Raw genomic sequence first — 26,607 nt, forward strand, 5'->3', positions numbered from 1 at the left:
AGATTTTTGTCTCCTCATTTTCATTGCCATTGCTATATTATCACTATCAATACCACTGCTGCTCATTTAGAAAAATGATAATCAATTCTTATTTCTTACCTCCTCAAGACTCTACTCTAAAATGATTAAGGACCTCAGCATAAGAATCTGATAGAGAAGAGAATAGGGACTATGCTTGAACTAAATGGCACCCGAAAAGACTTTTTGAACCTACAAATAGTAGATACAGAGGAAGGAGGTGAAACCCCTGTCAAAGGTACAAAAATATTTTTAAACAAAACCACTGAAGAAAATTTCCCCCAATCAAAAGAAGTAGAGACCAAAGTACAAGATGTACACAGAACATCAGTTAGATTGGACCAGAAAAGAAATTCCCTAGGACTCATAATCAAAACACTAAACGTACAGAACAAAGAAGGGAGATTAAACATTGTAAGAAGAAAAGATCTAGTTTTATCTTCTGCATGTGCCTTACTCTACTGCTATTTCAGTCAGCAATTGTAACTCTGCAGTTACAAGCCTGCTTCTCTGGCAGCAGTCTGATCATTCATGCAGCCTGGTGGAATTTTTTTTTTTCCACAGGCACCGTCTCTGCCACTGCCAATAAGGGTAGCCTTAACTAAATCTCTATCATCTATTTAAAAATAAAACTCAATACTCAAAGGCTGGGGTGAAAATCTGCTAGCTCAGAGAGGTGAGTAGCACCTAGCTAACCTCTGCTTGCTGGCATCTCCTTAAAAAGCCCCTCCTTCTGCTCCACCAAAAAAGAAAAAGCCAGGCCACTCAAAACTCCTCCCTACAACTTCCGGTGTATCTCTTTATCACTTCCAGATGCCTTCTGATGCTTTATGATTACTTTCTGTCAACTAGTTGCTAACTTAGCCTCCTGACTCAAGGTTAATTTTATTTAATTAGCACAAATGCCAACATGGGGATCACAATGTAATCAAGTATCTTCCAACACTCATCTAAAGGTAGGCACATTATAATAGCATCCAGATTTCCTTTGAAGACTCTGAAAGCCAGAAAGGCCTGGACAGATATTCTACAAAACTCTGAGAGACCACAGATGCCAGCCCAGACTATATTACCCAGTAAAACTATCAACCATAGTTGAAAGAATAAGAAAAACATTCCATGTTGAAACCAAATATAACCAATTTCTATCTACAAATCCATGTGTACAGAAGGAACTAAAAGAAAAATTTCAGTCTGAAGAGGTTAACCACACCTAAGAACTAGGAATAAACAATCTGAGAACAGTAAATCAAAGGAGGAAGAAAAACCCACACGATAACAACAAAGTAGCAAGAATGAAAAAAATACTGCTCGTTGATAACTCTCAGTACTAATGGTCTCAATTTCCCAATAGAAAGACACAGACTAACTACATGGACTAGAAAATAGCATCCATATTTCTGCTGCGACCAAGAAACATATGCCATCAACTAGAAGAGAAATGGTAAAAGGATGGAAAAAGGTATTCTAAGCAAATGGACCCAAGAAGCAAACATGTGTAGCCATTAACATATGAAAAAAATAGACATAAAACCAAATGTGAAAAAAAAATAGGGAAGGACACTACAAACTCATTAAAGGAAAAACTAACCAGGAAGATACTGCAATTTTCAGCATTACTGCACCAAAAACAAGACCAGCCAAGTTGATAAAAGAAACACTACTATAACTAAATCACATATTGATCCTCATGCAGTAATAGGGGTGGTTTTAATACCATACTCTTGTCAATAGGCAGGTCAGCCATTCCAAAACTGAACAGAGAAATAGAGGAATTAAATAATATCATAAATCAAATGGATCAACCACAAAGGAATATACTTTCTTCTCAGTATGTCATGAATTTTCTCAAAAATTGACCACATGATTGGGCACAAAGCAAGTCCAAAAAGATATAAGAAAATTGAGATAACACCATGAATGAATCTTATCTGAACATCATGTATTAAAGTTGGATATCAACAACAGAAAAAATATTCAGACTCATAGAAACCGAATGAAAAGGAGGTCAAGACTGAAATTGAGAAGGAAGTAAAAAACATTTTATAATTGAATGAAAATGAAAATATGACATACCAAAATCTATGGCATACAATGAAGGCAGTACTCAGAGGCCAGTTCACAGCACTGAATGCCTACATAATAAAAATTGGAGAGATCTCACATTAGCAACTTAGGGGCACAACTGGAACATCTAGAACAAAAAGAAGAAATAATACCCCCAAAGAGTATATGACGAGAAATATTAAAATTTAGGGCTAAAATAAAAACAAACAAACAAAACAAAACAATACAAAAATTAATGAAATGATAAAATCAGTAATATTGATGTACCTTAGTGAAATTAACTTAAAAAAAAGAGAAAGGATCCAAATTAAAAAAAAAAAATAGAGATATAAATGGGGGCATTGTAACAGACGCCAAAGAAATCCAGGAACCAAAAAAGATTAAAAATCTGCATTGCAATGAACTGGAAAAGATAAAGGAAGTGAACTAATCACTTGTTTTATAAAACCTACTGGAGTTAAATAAAGATCTAATAATCCATTTAAACAGACCTGTTACCACCAGTAGAAGCAGTAATTAAAAGTCTCCCAATCAAAAAAGCCCATGGATTCAGTACAGAACTCTAATTCTTCAAAGAAGAATGAACACCAATACTCCTCAAATACAGCCCAAAATAGAAACTGAAGAAACATTTTCTAATTATTTTAAATAGGTCAGAATTACTCTGACATCTAACTCAAAGCAATTTCAGTAAAATCAGGAAGAAGACAAGGCTGTCCACTCTCTCTATATCTAGTCATTATAGTAATTAAAGCTCTAGCTGGAGCAGTAAGACAACTGAAGGAGATCAAGGTGATACAAATTGAAAGGAAGAAGTCAAAGTACCTTTATTTGGAGATGGTATGAGTTTATCCATAAAAGACCATTAAAAACTCCACCAGGAAACTTCTACAGATGATAAACACTTTCAACAGTGTAGCCAGATACATATGAATCAGTAGCCTTCCCATATATAAGTGACAATTCAACTGAGAATGATGTCAGGGACACTGTACCTTTCACAATATTCACAAAAATATCTTGAGAATACTCTAACTAAGCAAATTCCAGGTTTGAACAATAAAAATTTAAGACATTGAATAAAAAATGAAGATAATATCAGAAGATGGAAAGAGCTCTCATGCTCATGGATTGTTAGGATTAGTATTGTGATAAAAGCCATCTTACCAAAAGCAACCTGCAAGTTCAGTGCAATCCCCATCAACAGTCTAATACAATTCTTCATGGAAATAAAAAAAATCATTTTCATATTCATATAGAAACACAAAACCACAAAATAGATAAACAGGACAGCAAAAGGAGTGATGGAAGTATCACCATCCCTGATCTCAAATTGTACTATAGAGCTACAGTGCTAAAAAAAATAAAAACAGTATGACAGTGGCATAAAAACACACATGTTGATCAATGGAATTGAACTAAAGAACCAAACATAAGTTAGCACACCTATGGAAATTTGACTTTTATAAAAAATAAGAAATAAAAAATACACATGGCAGAATAAAACATCTTAGCCACATAGTGCTGATCCAACTAGATGGCTACATGTAGATGAATGAAAATAATCCATATACATCACCTTGCCCCAAACTCAACTACAAATGGATCAAGAACATCAATATACACTGAATATGATAGAAGAGAAAGTGGGGAATAGCCTTGAACTCATTGGCACAGGAAAAGACTTTCTGAACAGGACACTGATAGCACAGGCACTAAGACCAACAATTAATAAATGGGACCTAGGGAGGCCTTATCCTCTCTGAGGAGTGGATAGGGGGTGGGATGGGGCAGGTGGGGGCCAGAAGAAGGAGAGGGAGGGAGAACTGGGATTGGTATGTAAAATAAAAAACCTTGTTTTTTTAAAATAAATTAATTAAAAAATAAATGGGACCTCATGATATTGAAAAGCTTTTGTATGGCAAAGAACAGTATCATTCAGGCAAAGTGGCATCCTACAGATTGGGAAAAGGTTTTGTCCAGCTACACATCTGATATAAAAGGCTAATCTATAAAATGTATAAAGAACTAAAAAAAAAGACATCAAGAAAATAAATAGCCCAATTAAAAACTGGGGAAGAGAACTAAGTAGAGAGTTCTTAAAAGATGAAACACAAATGGCTTAGAAACAAAGGAATGTTCAACGTTCTTAGCCATCAGGAAAATGCAAATTGAAACTGCTTTGTGATTTCATCTTACACCTGTCAGAAATGTCAAGTTCAATAAGAGAAACAATAGCATGAGATGACTAGGATAAAGGGAAGGGGGAATACATTCATCGCTGGTAGCAAAGAAAACTTGGAAATCAGTGCGGTGGTTCTTTAAGAAGCTGGGAATCTATCTACCTCAAGCATCAGCTATATCAAGCTTGAGCATATACTCAAAGGATTCTACATTCTATCGTAGAGATACATGCACATTCACCTTTGTTGCTGCACTATTCATAATAGCCAGAAATTGGAAACAGTATAGAAGTGATCTATCAAGCAATAACTGGATAATGAAAATGTGGTACATCTACATGGTGGAATATTATTAATTTGTTAAGAAAAAAGAAATTGTAAAATTTGCTGGTACATGGATAGAAATAAAAAAAAAACCTCCCAAGTGAGGTAACCCAGATCCCAAAAGACAAGTATTGTATATTTTATCTTATATGTGCATGTTAGCTTTGAAGTCTTTGATACATGTCTTAAAATAAGAGTAACCACAGAGATTAGGTACTTAGTAATGGACTAGAGGGGAGAAGATCATCCAAGGAAGGGGAACTAGAATGCAGTTATTAAGAGATAAAGAGATAACTAAAATGGGAGGATTAAATAGGGAATGGATGGGAAAGAAAGGTAATGGTGGAATATGGGGAAAGACAACACTAAAAACTATTTGAAGAAACAAAACATACAGAAACCTACTATTATAGAAGCTTCCTAAAATGTATACATATAAAAGGAATCTAAATGGAGTTACCAAAGAATAGGTAAGGAAACAATACAACTAGATATCTTATGCGACCAAGTAACATCCCCAGTGCCAGGAATGGGTTTCATATAGTAGAGATGTTAACCAAAGGAGCAACATGGAAACTCTCAAACATCACAGGCTATTGTCAAGGCTGTTGGTTGCTCTCCACACTCTGATGGTAAGGCCCTATTGCTGAAGACAACACTTAGTCCTACTGATGAGCATTCATTGTACTGGAAGGTACTCTGCACCAAAGAAAAATGGCAATCATCAACATAACAGTGACTTTCCTGAAAGATATATGGGTACAATAGGAGCACAAATGTTTTGTGAGTAACCAACCATTTTCTTATTGATTTTAAGGCCCACTCCATGAGATGGAGCCTACACCATCACTGCTGAAGTGGCCAAGACCCTGAGACTAGATAGATCATTGTCTTAGGGGAAAGTCTAATGCTATTATTCTGCTAAAGAAACATAGCAATAAAATGTCTCCTAATGACATTGTGTTGTATCCATAGATCAATGCCTTGCTCAACGCTCATCATAGAAGCTTCTTGCAATAGTTGGCAACAAACACAGAGATACACAACATGACACTGTGCAGAAAGTGAGAGATTTCATTCAGTCTTCACCAAAGCACTTCCTTCTCTCAAGGCTCAGGGAGCTATGCAGAAGAGGAAGTAAAAAAGACTGTAAGAGCCTGAAGTGATGAATGATTCCAAGGAAACAGTATCTTCTAGACACAAAAGGACTAATACAAATATGAACTCTCAGTAAGTGCAGCATCATGCACAAAACCTACATATGTTCAAGCCTGACAGGGTACCATCACTGATAGGGCAAAGTAGACATCAGCTTCCACCCACAACAAGAAGTTATACGCAATTTATACCAGGTGCCAAAGAAAAATTGATTTTCTCCAGTGGACTCTCACTGGGTATATTAACCACTCTTCTGCACAGGCCTCATGCCAAGGAGTAGGTAACCTACATAAAGTGAACACAATGGAATTTTTGTAGACTTTTTGTTTCATTTTGCTTTGTCCCCTTTCTTTGTCTTATTGGTATTTTGCTTATTTTTTTTTGATTTCTGTTTTTGTGGGTTTTGTATGTGTGTATGTTTCTTGGTTTGTATTGTTTTACACTTTAGCTTTTGTTTTTATCTGTTTCAGTAACAGTAAGAAATTAACAGGTTGTATTTAGGAATAGATGTGTATGTGTATATACATATATGTATACAATAACAAGTAGTGGAAAAAGAGATCATGAATTTGAAGGAGAACAGGGAGGGGTATATAGGAGGATTTTGGAGGGAAGAAAGGGAAGAGAGAAATTTAATTATTTTATAATCTCAAACAGAATAGAAAAAGTCAGTATAGAGCTATAAATTTAAAGAGTGAGACAGAGACAAAGAGACACACAGAGAGAATATAAAGTTGGGTGGGTAGTATGTGGGGAGGATTTGAGGGAAGGGAAATGATTAAATTATATGAATAAATAAAAATAACAAGAATAGGAAAAATCCTAGAAATTCTAGAGATCAAGAAAAATCTTAATACAAAGCAATATTGAAAATACTGTATATCTTGATATCAAAATATATTCCAAGGTTATGATAATCAAAATTATTGACCTAGAAACACACATGTAATCCAATGAAACAATAACAGAACTCCAAAATTAATACACAACTAAAAAGCCAATTAATCTTTTAACAAAGTTAGTAAGAATAAAAACATTGGGAAAAGGTAGTCTTTTCAGTAAATGATGGTGGTAATATTGACTATCTACATGTGTGAATAAAAGTAGGATGTTATCTTACACCATATACCAAATCAACTCTAACTATATTAAACATTTAAGTACAAATTTTTGAAGAACCTCTGTTGTGATTTCCTGTCAGCAATGCACAAGCACCTTTGACTTTACATTATCACCAACATGTGTTGTTTTTGTTTTCTTGATCATTGTCATTCTAAGGTGTATAAAATAATTCAATATTTCAATATATTCAAATATATTTAATATATTCTTAATTTTGTATTTCTCCAATAATGATGTTGAACATCTTTATGTATTCCTAGTGAAACCCCTTATTTTACACAATTAATACATGATAATAGGAAAAGATTCAAACATTAAGCTTGAATATAACATTCCAAGGAAAAAAATTTGATAAGCATGGCTTTTGTATGTATGCTGATTTTGAAAATGATTTCTTGGATATGAGCTCCAAATCACAGGCAAAAAGTAACTTATAGTGAGGTGTAGTACATCAAGTTTAAAGGCCTTCTCACAGGAAAGGACACAACATCAAAATGGAGACAATGGAATAGGAAAATACTTTTAAAAATATATCTTATACTGGGTTAATATTTAAAACATTTAAAGGACATTTATATTTCAATGCCAAAGTGAAAACAACCCAAGTTTAAAACAGCAAAAGGTCATAAATGTAGGTTTCCTAGAAGATATAAATATGTAAATATGTCCAGTGGGTAAATGAAAAGGTCATATCAGAGAAGAGTTAAGACAACAACAAAATGATATACCACTTCACACAAGTTGTGATGGCCAAATGAAAAACATACATAATAATACCTGGCAAGGACACAGAAAATTGGTTGTTAGTAGGCATGTACACTCATGTTAACACTGGATAGAATGGAGGTACCTCAAAAAATAAAAATCTACCAAAAGATCCAATAATCCCATCTTTCAATATCTCAACTAAGGAAATGAATTTGGGAACTGAAAGATATCAGCACTCCTACAATTACTGAAGTACTGTTATAATATCCAAATGTGAAAACATCCTGATTGTGCATAAATTGATTGGTAGATAAGGAAAATGTCATATATATGTAAAGTTGAATATTATTAAGATTGTTTTAATATATTCAAAATGTCATCAGTATCTCAATTAAAAATAATCATTACTTCAAAATATCACCTTCTATATGCTCTATATTCAAATTATCATTGATTTATCTGGTCACTTCGCAGTTTAACTGTTCAAATTAGAATCCAATCCAGAATTCCAATGTTGTAAGTATATTGTCATTTGAAGTTTAAGTCTGTTAAATTTCTTATATTTTGTAGCAGTTGCCCCCAACCACTTTTCCCTCATACTAATTAAATCAATTTCACAAGAAAAGCAGGCCATTTTTTTTCTGTAAATTTAACTACATTATACATCTGATCAATTCTCTTATTTTAGTGTAATATTATAAATTAATATATTCCTTCATTATTCACATTTTCTGCAAACTAGAAGTAAAATGTAAAGGTGTCATCTAATTTAGCAGCCCACTCTATACCTTTTGGGGCAAGAATATTTCAAGAGAGGAGTAATACTTCCTGTTGTGTTTAATTGTGAAACTCATAAAGATGTAGCAGTATTTCAAGTGATGCTAAGATTAATCAGTAGGTCAGATGTTTTCACATTGTCTCATTTACATTTCACTTAAAATATTTAGCAGCCTTAATTGGCTGTGAGATTTCCTGGTGAAAAAAAAATTTACCTAGAAAGGTTTTCACCAGGAAATCTCACAATTGTAACATTCTATTAATTCCTATATTGGTTATTCTAAAAAATGTTCCCTTAAAATGTATTCAGAAATATAATTCCAAAAAAAAATTGCCAGACTAAATGTTACATTATTTGCTTGAATTATCAACATTAAGAATAAGTTGTTTTCTTATGGAATTCCAAAGGAAATAAACTAATATTTACCATCTCCATTAATTCACTTAAGATTGTATATTTCTTCTAACTAACACACCTGCAAGTCCTTTGGTGCTCAAACAAACTTTGCCAGAAATTTTCATTGTTGTATTTTTGTTTCTTTAACAGGACCCCAGTAGACATTGTTCATTTCTTAGACTTTGGTCACTAGTTGCCTTAAGTTAATCTCAAAGATCTCTCTCCTAGACCTGGAATCACCTGTTTCTTCAAGGAAATCTAGTTCATTTAATATAGACTAGTACTTAGAGATGGCAATTTAACATACATATGCATTACTTAAATGTCTCTATTGAGAAAATTGAGGTGGGAAGTTTATAACTGGTAGCAACCCCTTTGGGCTTCCAATGAACCTTTCACAGAAGTCACCTAAGACCATCCAAACACAGATATTTTCATTATGATTCATAACAGCAAAAGTGCAGTTATGAAGCTGCAACAAAAATAATTTATAGTTGGAGGCCACTACAATATGATGAACTGTATTAAAGGGTCACATCTTAGGAAGGTTGATAACCACTGCTTTAGAAGAAAACTGAATCCTGAATTCATAGTGTTATTTCAAATTTACATCTAAGATTATAGGAATTTTATTTAACTCCTTTGGTTATATATTTTTATGATGAAAATATTGGTTCCTAATGATATCATTTTTATATATTTTCTTTAAAAAATCAAAAATATACCAGTGGTTGCATGTACAAAGCCTGCACAAGATCAATCCAGCCCAAATCACAGCATGGATAGGGGAGGGGTTTACGAAGACCCACTCCCAACTGAAGAGTTATTGGCAATTGATGGCTCTTGGAAAGAGAGCAGTTTTCTTCAGAGATGCAGTCCCTGGGAGTCTATTAACAATACTGTAGTACATAGTCCTACACACATGCATGTATAGGTAGTAGTATGTGGACTCAGCAGGTTTAAAGAGGAAAATACATGAAGTTAAAAGGGATACATGGGAGGATGATAAGGAAGGAACTGAAAGAGAAGAAATGAGTAGATTTGATTCAAAAACATTATATATGTGTATGAAAATCTCAATAAGGAAACATATTAAAAATCCATATAGTTTTAAAATAATATCTATATTTCTGACAATGAGATTTCTGAATATAGCTTGAAATTTATTTTAATTCTTTTGTACTATGAACATATACCACTAAGGCTGTAGTGTCAAAATATTGTTTTAAAGTCAATTTATGTGTTTATGTTGCCCACATTGTATGCAACACATTTCTTGAACATGTTTAATTTTTTTTTTTATTTACAAACTGTATGGCCTATGGATCAGGCTTCTTGTTATCTAGCTCTTTTAAATTAACTCAACCTATTTCTATTAATCTACATGTTGCCACGGGACCATGGCATTACCAGTCTGTTGTCATCTTGTTGCTCCTCAGATGGCTCCGTCCACTCTCCTTTCTTCTCTCTCTCCAGTTGGAATGTACTACCTAACCTTATTCTGCCTCACCATTGGCCAAACAGCTTTATCAACCAATCAGAACAACACATATACAGCATACAGAAAGATATCCCAGAACACTTCCCCTTTTCTGTCTAATCAAAGAGGAAGGTTTAACTTTAACATAGTAAAATTACATATAATAAAACAGTTATCAAGAAAGAATTATAGTTACAGTATCTAGTCTAATTGTGTTTGGCAAAATTAAAGAAAATATTCTATCTATCCTATATTTGCGAGTCCAAAGTTTCATATCTAATCTATCTTTTATTACAACTAAGGAAAATCATAGCTATTTTTGCCAAAACAAGGTGAGATAGTCCTTCATGTTTCTGCTTCACAGAGGAGACTGCCAGACATTCTACAGGACACAGGGAGAAGTGATTGAGAGACTCTAGACCTATAGGCTGAAAATGGATGCCCCAACATTACAAAGGAACTTTGTATGATTGTCCAGGCAGCCAGATGTTTCTGTCATTTCTAGAATTTTGAAAGTTGTTTATAATGCACTTCCCATTTACTTAGGTAATATTATATCCTTCTGGGATCTTTGATGTAGTTGAAGACTAGATAGGTATAGAGTTTCATGTTTTTAAGAATTTGCCTATTCTAAAATTTGAATTTAGAATCATTTACACACCAGTAAACTCAAAGACACAAAACAAGTTAGTTTCAAAAATATATAGTCTATCGTTTTCTTGTCCAAGCTCCACTCTCCTGTCTCTCCTATGCATTATAATTTTGTTAGGTTTATATTTCAATTTTATCTATTAAAATTAAAGTGAAAAAAAGAAAAAAATCTTTTTGTCCTACTAAACATGAATACTTTTAGAATGGAAATAAGGAATAAACTTTTATTGAGAGATCTGGAAAAATTTAAAGTAAAAGCATAGCACATTTGTGTAAATGAAGCATATTATATAGATAGTTCCATTTTCTGAATTTAATAGTATATCCTGGAGAAATTCTTCCAAAGAAGATGGAGATATGGTTATCCTTTCATACTTATAGTCTGTTGGGTTAATAATTAATAATACCATTAATAATAATATTAACAATAATTATAATAATAATGAAATTATTGCTTAGGTGAAGACTTAAGTCGGAGCTGAGTTTTGTAGGAATCAGGAGGTAACAAGATATGGACCAGAGTGCTACCAGGTAAGGACTGAAGATGCTGAACTGGTAATAAAGGAGTAAAATTTAACCAGAAGAATAAAAAAATATAGAGAGAAGGTTTAGACAATACATGTTGAAATTATACAAGATATTAGGAAAATGAGACAGGGCTAGAATGCAGAGGTCTATAGATGCCATGCAGTGGCAGTGATGTGTGTATCAGTGAGACTACCTGAAAACATAAAACTATGCACAAATAAAGACAAATGTGCTACACTTTTACTTTAATTTTAATAGAGAAAAATATAAATATAAACCTTTACTCATATATATTTGATTTTATGTTCAGATCTATTTTTGCCTTAGAAAAGCCCTGTCACCCAATAAAGGGCATAAGGAGGCTTCCATATTTTCTTCTGAAGGTTTAGAAGTTTTACATTCCACATTAGGGTTTTCAATGGTTCTGGAATTGATTGTCCTGAATTTCATGCTTTAAATATTTTTGTGTATGAACAAGTAAATTGTTCTTAGTAACATTTACTCGAGAGTATCTATTGTCACTGTAAGCAAGATAACTTGCCATATATAAAAGTTTTATATAACCAGTCCTCCTTACTCACCAGCTCTGCATCTGCAGTCAACCAAATAAACATCAAAAATATTCAGGAAGAAAAAAAATATTCAGGAAGTCATGTGCTTGTACTGAGAGTAGAGATAATTTTCCTTGTCATTCCTTAAACAATATAGTATAACAATTATTATTCACATTGTTTTTATACTTCATTGGGTGAAAGAAATAACCTAAAAGTGATTTAAATTACATAGGGGTATATACTGAATGCAAACATTATACTACTTGATAGAACACATTTCAGCAGGCATACATTTGGATGATATCATTGGAATATTTTTTTTATTTATTTTATTTTGAAGACACAGTCTCACTATGTATATCTCCGGTTGACCTAGAACTTCCTGTGTAGATCAGGGTGGCTTCAAACTCAGAGTATCACCTGTCTCTGCCTCCCAAGGTCTGGGATTAAAGCCAGCCCAAGTGTTGATTTATATACGTTCACATTTATTGGGTTTCTTTATTAATCACTAGCAAAATGTTTCTTATGTTTCATATAAACAAATAAAAACTGCACATATAGAAGTGTAATACAATCTAACGCTTTGGCAAATATTTGGCCACTTTAGCTCATTCTACCACCACCAAATTCTCTACAATAAGCATTGATACCTGGAATGGAAAGCTCTCCTGTCCTAAGATTAAAAATACCTGAAGGATAAAGTTTAAAAGTGGTTGTATACCATGTACTGGAATTATGCAGTATATATTATTTTTTTATTTGTTTATCATTATGTTTAAGTTGTTTGTAACTATTCTTAATAATGTAGGCCATTTATTTTCATATGCTTCACAGTTACAAGGTTCTCTATTTTATGAAAAGAAATGACATTTTTATTTTACTCCTAAATTGTTATTTGGGTTGTTTCCAATTTTATATTGGTTTGTGTTTCTTTATATTTCCTATTTAAATAAAATCCTTGACATAATAAGTAAAAAAGTTATTTTAACATTTTTCACTGGGTGTATAATGTTGACTAATGTCAGTGATTTCTGCCTTATCTATTTTGAAATACTTGTAATGTTCATGGAAATTCAGAGTTACGTTATATTTCTGGTGAACTGAGCATTTTTCAATTAATATAGCAAACTTCTTCATTTCTATTACAATTTTTAAAAAGTTTGTCAGGTCAATTATTCCTATAATTATACACTTAGATTTTTCCTTCACTTTATTTAGTTTTCTACTCTTTACACATCATGATTTAGATATTTATAAAGACCTAGAGCTGGTTATTATTTTTCTGTTTCTATAAAATATGATAATCTGTTTTTATTTTATTTTATTTAAAAATTGTGTTCTTACTTCATTGTTTTTTAAGATTATAATATAATTACATTTATTTCCCGCTTTTCCCCTCTCCAAACTCTCCCAAATAATCCTCTCTGCTCTCCTTCAGATTCATGACCTCTTTATTCATCAATTGTTACTGCATGCATATATGCATATACATATATATTTCTAAATATAACTTTCTCCGTCTGTTATTTGTATGTATGTTTTTAGGACTGATCATTTGACTCTGGCCAACCAATTGGTGTGCCCTTCTCTGAGGAAGACCACGTCTCTCAAGACCACCACTGCAAGCTTTCCTCAGCTGCCTACTATACTTTTTGTGTAGGGTTGAGACTTCCCAACCACTTTATCATGTCCATCGGTGTTTTCCTTGTTCAGCTCAACATGTGGATAGTCTTGGTGGTGAGATGTTATGGATATAGGTACTGACAATATGAGGAAACACAATCTTACCACAAACTTCCTATGGTTCTGGCTCTTATAATCTGTCTGTCTCCTCTTTTAAAATGTTACCTGAGCTTTAGGTGCAGGAGTATTTTATAGATGTATCCATTGAGACCGGGCTTCACAACTCTGCATTTTGATTGTGGTTTTCTGTAATGCTCGCCATTTGTTATAATGAGAAGTTTCCTTGATGAGGGGTGAGGACTACAATTATCTGTGGATATAATGTCAAATGTTCATAGATTATTAGAAATTTTGCTGGTTTAGTAAATTAGTGGTTGTAGATTCTCCTCCAATAACAATGACTTCACGAGCACTGATTAGTTAGCTTGTTTTCTAGTACCAGGCTTGGTATCCCTCTTGTTGAGCAGGTCTTAAATCCAATTAGAGAATTGCTTGTTACCACTAAGGCATGCATGCCACTACCATACCTAGAGGATTATCATGCCATGCTGGTTATTGATGTAGTGCATAGGTTTCATAGCAGGGTAAGACAATTGGTTACCTCCTTCCTTTGGAAGTTTGCATGGTGCCTTCTGATACTATGAAAGCCAGTCATCATGGAGGCTGCATTCAGGTCAGTTCTAGCTCAGGGGTTCTGGGCCCTGTTTCTGAAGTGCATGGTGTCTTCAGCAATTAGGGGCTTACCTTCCACCTCTGTGGGGGTGGAGCATGTAACCAGGGGCACCAGCAATAGGTTGTATGCTTTAGGAGTCTTTTGAGCAACCCTCAAAAGATGGTTTCTCATGCCTGGTGCTGTATTTGTTAGGTGGTCTTTGGCTCTTGGAGTGAGCACTATCAGCCTATATCAGGGAAGTTCATTAAAACGATATATGTATATTTATACACAGAATTACATGTATTACAAGGTATTTTAGGTAAATAGTTAATAGTATGAGTCCTTGTGGGATCTTCAGATATCCATATTGTTATTTTATGCACCTCCCTCTTCCTTTCCCCCTAAAGAGGCCCCACTTCCCATTTTTCCCTATCAGATAACTTGCCCAGCTTTTTCCCTTTCCCACCTTCTTCTGTACTTTCTCCCTCCTCCATAAAGAACCCACACTTTCCCCATTTCCCCTATCTTAAATTTTTCTTTATTTAGTTTTCTACCCTTTATACCTCATGATCTAGATGTTTTAAAGAAAGATCTAGAGCTGGTGGTCATTATTTGGTTTTTATCAAATATGATATTGGGTTTTTCATTGGTAAGTTTAATACACTTACAGGCATTCTGTATATATGAGGAATTGTTTCTATTATCTTACTATTTTCTATTTATTATGCTTATGAAATTTGTTTCTTGTTTTTCAATGTTGAGTTTAGGATTCTTCCATTTTTTTAGTCTTCAAAATTTTGCTCCTTTATTTCCTTTTATTGTATTTCACACTAAAATTTTATTATATTAAACAGTAAGTTACTTTAAGTGAATAACTTAAATCTTCAATATGCTGTATAAAGATCTTGGAATACAATTGTTATAATTTCACTTTGGAAGTTTTTTGATACAACATTCTGACCAAATATATCTTGAGGAACAAAAAGGTTTATTTCATTTTGCACTTCCATGTTACCATCATTGAGGGTAGTCAGGGCAGGCACTCAAAAAAGAACTCAAACAGAAACAATGAAGGAATATTTCTTGCTAACTGGCAGTTCATGCCAAGCTAGTCTTATATATTTCAGACTCACCTGCATAGGGATTGTGCTGCTAACAGTGGGGTGGGCCCTCTGGGCACTCCCACACCAATTATAAATCAAGACAGTCTCTCACAGACGTTGGTATAGAGCAACCCAACTGACACAAATTTTCATTTGAGGTTCTCCATATCCATGTGACTCTAGGTTGTGACAAGTTGACAGTATAATTAACAGCACAATATTAAAATTTAATTCCTCTTTTTTAGATTAAATGGAATTCTCCTAATTCTATCATTATTGATTCATATTAGTGTTTCTGAGATTTATACTTGATTTTCCTTTGTATTTGCTCAGACAGTCCTTTTGTATCAATTTTATGTATTCCTCCAGAGTACCCCTTAGAAAGTCTTATAATTTATGCTGGTCCTCCAATGCATATCTTAATTTAGGCAATTAAGATAAATGGATACTATTGAGTTTACCAGGCTTTTTCTTTTGGGCCACCAACCAGTTCCCAAACCATGACATGGAGACTTACTAGTTTTGAATGCTCAGCCTAGCTAAGGCACGTTTCTGGTTAGCTCTTTTATCTTAAATTAACCTTTTGCCTTGGAGCTTTTTACTTTTCTTTCCTTCTGTTTATCTTACTTCCACTGCTTCTCGTGTCTTTTGGATGGCCCTGAGTGTGCTCCTCGTCCTCTCCTCCTCCTTCTCCCTCTTGTTCTTTTTCCTTCTCTTGAGCCTAGAGTTCTCCTCTTCATTCTCTCTGCCCCGTAGTCCTGCCTATCCCTCACCTGTTCCTCTTCTGCCCAGCTATTGGCTATTCAGATCTTTATTAGATCAATCAGGTGCCTTAGGCAGACAAGGTGAAACAAATATGACACATTTTTACATAATTAAACAAATCAGCATAAACAAAAGTAACACACCTTTACACAGTTAAAGTAATATTCTGCAACATAAACAAAAGTAATACACCTTTACACAGTTAAAATAATATTCCGCAACATAAACAAATGTGACACATCTTTGCCTAGTTAAAATGATATTCCACAACAGTTGAGTACACAAATAAATATTGAGTACACAATTTAGATTGTTATTTAGTTTGCCTAAATACTCTTTTTTTCTGATGTTGCTATCTGGTAGCCTGCTGTTAATCTAACATGCCTTTCCTGGCAAAGTTTACTATTTGAGAGGTACATTTAACATATGCTGAAAGTTCTTTACAATGTGCCTCTGCATGAATATTTTTTTAACTTATCATGCTTAGAATCCATTATGCTTTTTCTTTCTGTTTGTTCACATTTTCTGTTTATCCTGTTCAGGTCACATCCTGGTGAGCATATCAGAAGGAATGAAAAGAGAAAGTGTAAGAGAAGAAAATTGGTGATTGAACTGCGGTTTATTCATTTTCATTGCTGAATAGAATTTTATTTCATGAATTTATTGTTATATTTTATTCTATAAATCACAATTTTTACTTCTTCTAGTTTTGATCTTGTTTACAAAAACCTTTCAGGCTATTTGTAATGGCTTCTTACTTGCAATTTTTTTTCTTTTTTAGAAACTCTCTCTCAAATGTAGCATGGATTGGATGTCTTAAAATCTGTGTATGTAGTTTTAAGAATCTTAATGTATGGGGCTTGCTTCTCATCAGTATTTCTCTTCTCTCTCTCTCTCTCTCTCTCTCTCTCTCTCTCTCTCTCTCTCTCCCTCTCTCACTGAACTTCAATAAGGAATTATTTGGTTATAAGATGTTACCAGACGAGAGCTACCCTAAATGAAAGATTGTTGAGTGTTGAGTAGCATGTATTAATTGTATCTGTTAATGGAGTTCATTGTGATATTTCAATGTCAGAGAAAATTTCATTCTGTTTCTGCTAATTGCCCATAGTTACCATAAACATGACTCAATTGTACTTCCTTTTAAGGTTCAAATTCACACATTTAGTTTGTCTGGCTTGGTTCTGAAGCAAAGCTCATAGTGTCCAAACAAACAACACTACTATGGTGACTCATAACAAATACTTCACCATTTCCCAAATTTTGTCCACCCCATACTCCCTAACCCAAATCTTTTAGTAACTGTAAAAGTCATATTGGAGATATGTCTTATCTCTCTTAATCCCAAGAATAGTATTCTGTCCCCAACTGACATACTCAGTAGTCTTATGAACACTTTGTATGCATAATGCCAAATGCTCTTCAAACAAGTTCTACATTGAGAGTATACTTCCTTCATTTGGAATGCGATCCTGTGCTCCTTGGGCCACACTTGGGAGAATGACTCTTCTATTAAGAGCAAACAGGTACTATCTTCTTCACATATTAAACTTCTGGGAATCATAGTGCATCTTAGTTACTCCTACAGTTGGAACATGACTTCCTAAAAACTATTATGATAGGCTTTAGAACATATAGGAATGCCATGTGAAGTCCAGCATAGCTACAAATGCAGCTAAACACAAAATCAGAAACCTATTGAAAATATTGTTTTTTCTTTGACATTTAATTATACAAGTTGCAATTGTAAAGTTTGTAGATGATATCACATCACAGTGTCAAACAATTATATCCACTTATAAGAGTTTCAAATGATCTTTCTGGTTTGTTTGTATGATTCCCTCAATCATCTTTAGTCCCCAACAAGATAACCACTTAATTATGTATGGTCTACATTTTCAGCTTTTCTCACTCTCTATTCTATTGTCTGGAAACTCTATCCCCACAGTATAATATTTAGATCCAAGCTGTATTAGTGATTCTCTAGGCCCTATTCCACTTTGGTAGGGTCTGCAATTTCCCAGATTCTGTGTGTTCTTCCTTTTTGGAATACACTTTTTCCTCTGAGTATGGCTTCAAGTAACTTCCTAAGAAATAGTATGTAGACAATGCAATTGATACATCTTTATGTTTTAATTCTTCCATAACATTGGATTAATACTTTTTTTCTCAGTATAAAAAAGTAAGTTTCAACTTTAAATGTATTACTTCATAATCTTCTGGATTGTATCCAATGTTGTTCACAAATCTCAGTACTTTTAAAAATATTTTTATTCCCTTTTATGTAAATCTGGTAAATTCTTTTTAAAATTCTTTCTTATTGGATTACCTGCCATGCAATTTGTTGGTGGCCTTCTTCTTATCCCTTTTAATAATAACTCAGTTATCTTATTTAGAAAGGTAATAAGGGACTTGAGGCAAATTTGTATTATCTCATGATTTCATTACTTTTCCAAAATATTATACTGTTTTATTATATTCATTTTGACAAATACTCAAAATATTTTGCATACATAATAAAATATTTATACCATCATTTCATCTCAAAATGTTAAGGCTCATGTGATATTTTCCTTTAAATCAGGTCACTAAATTTTGAATTTCATAATCTTGGAAATATTGGAATATCGATTACCTAGGTTAGCTAAAAGTAGATGCAGACCTGTGGGAACCAATAAGTCTAAAATGTTGAAAACCAACATTCAGAATGATGGATAAGATCAAACAGCTCTATGCAACAAAGAAATCTTAAAAGAGCCAAAGTACTGTGATGATAGAAATGCACAGATGGAAACTTTGGGGGTAAAGATAGCAGTAAATTATTTTGTCCAAGGCTGATTTCAGACTGACAGTCAGAACTTCTCTTACCTAAGGCAAACAGGTAATTAGCACTGACCAGACATGCTTGGGCAACCACCTGTGGTTGAAAGGAAATAAGATAGACCTAAAGGAAATAAAACCAACTAAAAGTTTATAGGCTACGAAATATAAGTTATATATCATGATGTATCTAATTGCCTTTCACAGGATGGACTGTAGCTAGAGTTTTCCTGCCTGGCCCACAGTCAGGACAAATCTCTCTCACCTGCCAGTCCCACAGCAGCTCAGACCCGACCAAGTAAACACAGAGACTTATATTGGTTACAAACTGTATGGCCGTGGCAGGCTTCTTGCTAACTGTTCTTATAGCTTAAATTAATCCATTTCCATTAATCTATACCTTGCCACATGGCTCGTGGCTTACCGGCATCTTCACATGCTGTTTGTCATCGTGGCGGCTGGCAGTGTCTCTCTGACTCAGCCTTCCACTTCCCAGCTTTATTCTCCTCCTTGTCCCGCCTACACTTACTGCCTAGCAAATGGCCAATCAGTGTTTTATTTATTGACTAATCAGCAACACATTTGCCATACAGAACATCCCACAGCAATGGACCTTATAATATTCCACAGTCTGTCAGATTGTGCACATTTATCATTCCAGTTTGTCTGAATGTACATCTGGCATGTAACATGTGATAACACTTAAAAGACACATTGTTTTACTTTCTTACAATTGACATCCTGGTAGGCTTCCAAAGAATGTTGCAGTCTTTTATTTTATTTTTAAGTTGTACTCCTTAGGCAAATCAAGTCCAAGGGTGGAGTTACAAAGCACCAGTGGACACTTCTGTATTACTGATTTCAGATGAATAAGATGCCTATCTAGGAAATTGACGAGACTGTGAAAATACAAAGAATGGCTGGTCCTGGCTTTCTTTACTTGATTAAATACTTTTAGCCAGGCAGTGGTGTCTTAGTCCTTTAATCCCAGACTCAGGAGGCAGAGGCAGGCGTGGTCTACAGAGCGAGATCCAGGATAGGCACCAAAACTACGCAGAGAAACCCTGTCTTGAAAAACCAAAAAAAAAAAAAAATTGATACTCAATAGATTTTAGACTTTGTGCAAGGCATTGGGGACATGGTGGTCAATATGGACAAATTGGCACATTAGCTGTTGTGAATAAGTAGCATATTGGCCTATTACACCTTCACTAAAGTTACAATACCTTAAAAACATGCTTAACATATATCAGTCCAAATTTAGAGCATCCATGACCAGAACACTCTCACATAACTGATACAGTTGCCATTCCATTTACATTGTTTCTGAGACTCTTTGGAAAATATATAACCTTGGGAAAAGATAGTATCTGAGGATTTATTGTTCTGCAGATACACTTGTGAATGAAGGGAGGAAGAGGGAAGACAGAGACAAGAAGAGTTGTATAAACTGAATCTTAAATGCATGTTATAAAAATACAGTCTATTAAATTTCCTTCACTCATTCATCTTATATTTACTGAGGTCCCACTGAAAAGCCAGTTTCTGTGACAGAGTTCATATTCTTGTTAGAAGGAGGCAGATAATAGAAAGATACACAGGCAAAATAATAGCTTGTTGGACTGATAAATATTCAGAACAAAAATAGAGCAATCAAGAGTGACAGGCAGTGTTGACCTTTGGGAACTGTGTTTAAATATGGAATCATGACAAATATCAATGAGGTGATATTTGAGTAAAGGATGGAAGAGGATGAGGCAATGTGTGTATTCATCTGAACAGCTGGGTGTAAAACATTCTGGGTACTTAGATGGAAGAAGTGTATAGACTCAAAGGCAAAATACACATAGTCATTTAAAAGACTCCTGAGACAGGTGTAACTACACTAAAATCATAAGGTAAGAGAAAGAGATTGTGGAATCAATGCAGACATGAGAAGCTAGATAATGAAGGGCTTTATAGGTAATTTTAAGAACTCTTACTCTGAGAAAAGTGAGAAGCCATTGAATGGATTTTTGGAGTGTCATGATACAGCTTAGGTTTTAAAAGAGCAGAAAGGAAATGAGTTATGTGAGGCAAATTTGTGTTCTCTAGCCTATTATCTCAAATTCCCACAACGTTTCTACCAAATATTATGTTGTTCTATTGTATCCAAATGTTTGATGCAAACAAACATATTGCAATCAAACTCCTTAAAAACAATATCCAAAAGGAAAACTAAAAAAAAAAATCTATTGATAAAAGAGTGACTCATGCATAGCAAGACAATTGTAAAATGCTGACACCACATACAACGGTTGAGTTTCAGAGAATGCTATTCTACATTCCAGTGAGATAAAAATTAATGACCAATGGGTACAAAATGGCTATAATTTGGCTCCATTGAGAGCCTTTCCAAAGAAACCCCATCTTCTTTTACCTAGGACTTAATATTCTTTTTCAGAATGTGATTAGGTACGACTTTAATTGGGTGTGACAACTGACAAGAAAATTAAATTGATGCAAATTAAAACTTTAACAATAACATTATATGGAGCTTAAAATCTTTGCACTTTTGACACCAGATTTATACCTCTATTAGAAACCTCTAGAATAAAGGATCTCTGCTAAACCACAAGCCTAGTAAATTCACTGTTTCTATAAGAAAAATAATAAAATTCTTAGTACCAGTTATAGACAATATGAGTGAAAGGTACAACTTTGAATATCCTTAGTGAAACTACTCAATAATTATTAAAAGTATAACTCATTACTAGGAAAGACCACTAACTTAAAATGCTACAGGGGCCGGGCGGTGGTGGCGCACGCCTTTAATCCCAGCACTCGGGAGGCAGAGCCAGGCGGATCTCTGTGGGTTCGAGGCCAGCCTGGGCTACCAAGTGAGTTCCAGGAAAGGCGCAAAGCTACACAGAGAAACCCTGTCTCGAAAAACCAAAAAAAAAAAAAAAAAAAAAAATGCTACAGGGAAGGAGAATGGAGAAAACAAGATTAGGCAACTACTATGATTATTCTGTCCTAGGTACTTTTTATGGGACTGGTGATATAATATAGGGCTTCATGTGTAGCAGGAAGGAGCTCTAACACCTCAGCTTCTATCCTAGATACTTTCAATGATTTTGCTCCACAACAACATTTCATGACACATATGCATCCACATAGCTCTATAGATATGTAAACATAATTTCTGTGTTCTGATTGATTTTTATTTTAGTATATATTTGTGCCTTTTCTTCTTTGTAAAAGTATAGCATTAGTCATATTGGTGACTGTTGTTTACTTTGATACAATAATCAGTCCAAGTTAGCATAAGTCACAGATGTTCTTTATATCTCTTCTTGTGTAATTTCAATTGCCTTTTTCAGATTAAAATTCAGATTGTTGGGTTGGAAATATGGCTCATTTGGTAAAGTGTTTTCCATGCAAGCGTGAGGACCTGAGTTCGATTCTATGATCTTGAAAGAAAATGTTAAAAAGTTGGGCAAGGTGGGATGTGCTTATAATTCCAGTATTGGGGCTTACTAGCCAGCCATCCTAGCCTAATAACAGAGATCTAGGTCATTGAGAGACCCTTTCTCCAAAAGCAAGATGGGCAGCTCCTGATAAACAAAATTGACACACACATACATATACATGTACCTCACATGTGCATGCAACCATACAAACAAAAATAAATAAAATTTAAAATACTTACCAATATTTTCAAGATTTTTTTTATAAGCTTCTTCATCCTTTCTAACAGTCAGTGCCTCTACTGTACAGCCAGCATGCTCTTACATGCAACCTCTGAGCTAGTCATGCTAACATGACAAACTAACAGATATGTAATTTCCTCGGTTCTCAATATGATTTCATAGGTTCATTCCTGTGTCAGCTAATTTTCTACCATACTTTCCTCTACATGTTTGTAAAACTGAAATCCTACCTCAATGATAATGAATTTTCATCCTGAACTCATTGTTTTGCTACATAATATCTTGTAGTATGTACCATATATAGTATATGTTTAATTTTATATTACCTTTTTATTATTCAAATAGCACATGAGTGCATAATTTAATTTATTAGCAGACTAAATGTTTGTTCCAATATTTTATGTATTTTTTGAGAATTTTATTTATGAATACAATGATTATTCTCCATCGAAACAACAGGAAAGGTATCCTGAGGGCAAGACCCCAACCACTGAAGACTCCGTCTTGTGAAAGCATAAATTCGTTTGAAAAGGAAGAGCCTACATTGATAATCATTGAAGTGACTCTCTGCTCAAAACATCCACCGAGGAAAAATGGTTCTTTGGGGTAAACAAAGAACAATAAAACTGTGGCACAAAATGGTAAGGCTCCATCCAGAACTGTCATCATCCATTGGCATTATAGTAATGGATGGTTCAAAATGGAGGGGGTCATAGAATCTTGAATTACAGTTCCAGAGTATAACTGAGGCAAGGTGTGGCACTGTTGGAGTTTCTATTGTGAGAGACTGGTGCTTAAAGCTGTGAAGGAGAAGCCTAAATTTCAATGAATGCTTTAGACTGTTAAAGATTTTAAGACTAAGGGACACGCTGTGGAAAGCAACAGGCATGGAGTGTGGCTGGCCCAAGGGAGAGGATGTTTTGTGCTTCAGGTGGCAGAGCTACAAGATGGGAGCATCTAAGATCTTTGGAGCACAGATTCCACCATAAGTCCTAGAGGATAAATATGCTGCTAAAAGATTTGCTGTTTGCCTTGATGGTTTTCAGTCTTGCTTTTGGCTCATTATCCCATGCTACACTCCCATTATTTCCTTTGGGACTAGAAATATTTATCTGGTGATATTGTATATTGGAAGTAGATATTTTGCTTTTGATTTTATAGAGCTCTTAATTAAAAGAATGCCTGTGTCCAGATGAATCTTGGACTCGAGACTTTTAAAATGTTGGAATTATTAAAATCAGTAGGAACTTTTTTAAGAAAATTTTTTTAATTTATTTTACATACCAACCACAGATCCCCCTCTCATCCCTCCTCCTGCTCCCTCTCAGCCTTCCCCCCTCGACTACCCCCATCCCCTCCTCCAAAAGGGTAAGGCCTCCCATGGGGAGTCAGCAGAGGTTGGTACATTCAGTTGAGGCAGGACCAAGCCCACCCCCTGCATCAAGGCTGAGCAAGGGGTCCCACCATAGGTAATGGGCTCCAAAAAGCCAGCTCATGCATGAGGGATAGATCCTCACTAACTTTAGATAGACAGCTGTGGAGCCTGCAAGGACTGGCCTAGGCCCTCTGCATCCAGGAGACAGTTGTGTAACTTGGTCTCTTTGAGGGACCCCTGGCAGTGGGATCAGGATCTGTCCTTCGTGCATGTGCTGGCTTTTTGGAGCCCATTACCTATGGTGGGAACTTTTGAAGTTGGATCAATCTATTTTGCAATATGAGATGCCTAAGAGTCTATGGGAACATGGAGTGGATTCACAGATTAAAAGTGATAATTTTTTTGCCAAGTTTAGAAAGGGTGCTTATAATGGTAAGACTAGATTGTCAATTTGATGGTATTTGGAAATACCATTGCAACAAAAAATAATTCTCTATGAGGGATTATTTAGGTGATCCAGATTACTGTAAATGTGGGCAATACCATTCCATGAGCTGGCATCTTAGACAGAATTAAAACAAAAAATAAGCCTAGCACAAGCATTCATTGCTCTCTTCTTCCTGACTGTGGACATACTGTGACTAGCTGTCTCTGGCTCTTGCCTTCATACCTATTATGTCATGAGAGACTTCATTACCTAGAACTATAAACCAAATAAACATTCCTTCCCTAAGTTACTTTTTTTTTGGAATTTGCCATAGTGGAAAAACAAGTAACTAACAGATATCTCCACAATATACTTACTGGGTTTGGAACTACTCAAATTTTCATTAATTCATTTAATGACTATTTCCTGAATGAAATATCTGTGACAAGAAAATATGATGCCAAAACAAAACCTGAATTTTGTTGATGCACATGAGAGGAAGACAAAGGCATCTGACTTCTGCACATAATCATAATTTCAAGTGCTTTTGAAGATCATGATTTTCCCAATCACCCTCTGATCCTCTGTGTAATCAAAAATCTCTACATTATTATTCATGAGGATTTAGATTTTACTTCCTCTAAAACAGAACAATAAAATGATGAAGAAATATTAAGAATTGAAATGTTACACAAAAGATAATGTTTCTCTTTACTTAATGTTTTAGTACATTGGTAACACCCTGGAAGATTGTCAGCCCATTAAAATTTGAATCAATGTAATTTTAATTATATTTCAGATTTAAAAATCATGACTAGACTCATTCTAAAAAGTAAAATGTAGGTTTGATATGGAGGCATCAAACCCTTAACAGAAGAGCTAGTCGATAATTTGACATTGCTCTGTATTTCTGCTTCCAAGTACCTAATTGACACTTCTGTGAAGAATTCTCAAAGACATTATAAATTTGATAATATACCCCAAAATTCCTTAGTCCTAGACAATGATATTTCCAATCACAAACCAAAATAGTATTACTTCTTACCTACTGCACTCGTCAGCCATTGAAATCTGTCAAGTTTACCAAGAAAATACCTTTTAAATCTGCTGTGTTCATTCTGATTTGCCAAGACTATAGTAACAGTATACTTTTTCCTCTGTCTATATTTCAGAAAGCTGGTTCTTTTTTAAGCACACATTTGATTATGCAGACATGAGTTTGAATCCTAAGAACCCATGTAAAAGTCTTCCCTTCATGTTGGGATATCCTCTGGCTTGAGCGTGTATAAATCCTGGGCATGCTGTCACAATCACTGTGAATTAATATGTTCATCTGCCCTGTTATGTCCAGAAAACATAGTTTCCTTTTAGTCATCCAGAACCTCTGACTCATACAATCTTTCTGTTCCCTTTCCATGATGATCTCTGAGTCTTGGAGGTAAGGAGTGTGATATAGACATCATATTTAGGGTTGAGAACTCCATACCCTCTTATTCCTGGCACCATTACCAGTTGTGAGTCTTTATATTAATTGTCATATACTGCAGGATGAAGCTTCTTTGATGAAGGTTAAGAGATGTGCTAATCTACAGGTATCACAAAATGTCATTAGGAATAATTTTAATACTATCTCCATTTACCAGCATAATAGTAGAATCTCTATGATATCTGGACACTTGTCCCTATTAATGATGTCAGGTATGGGTTATGTCTCATATAGTGGGCCTTGACTCCTACCTACTAAAGGTCACTTCCATAACATACATACTACTATTGTATCAGTAGGTAAATCTTTCCAGGACAATCATTACTGTACCTCAAAGAGTTTGTAGCTGCGTAAGATTGATGATGATGATTCTCCTCTGGTGGCATTCATAGCACCTACCACTGAAAATTAGCCAATAAGAATGACATTTCCAAGCTAGAACCACTTGATTTCTCCATGTTTTATGAATTAAATGTGTGGTGTCTCTAGCAACAGTGTCTCACTACAAAGTTCTAGAGGATAATAGATAGCATTTCTAATAACCTGTAATGTTTAAGGGTGTATGGGATATCATTGGCCAACAACTCCAAAAAGAGTTGGGATTTTAATTCACTGGCCTCTGGTGACTATTAGG

This window comes from Peromyscus californicus, unplaced genomic scaffold (genome assembly GCF_007827085.1).
Source record: "Peromyscus californicus insignis strain IS unplaced genomic scaffold, ASM782708v3 Scaffold_10__1_contigs__length_136768540, whole genome shotgun sequence".
Taxonomy (NCBI): domain Eukaryota; kingdom Metazoa; phylum Chordata; class Mammalia; order Rodentia; family Cricetidae; genus Peromyscus; species Peromyscus californicus.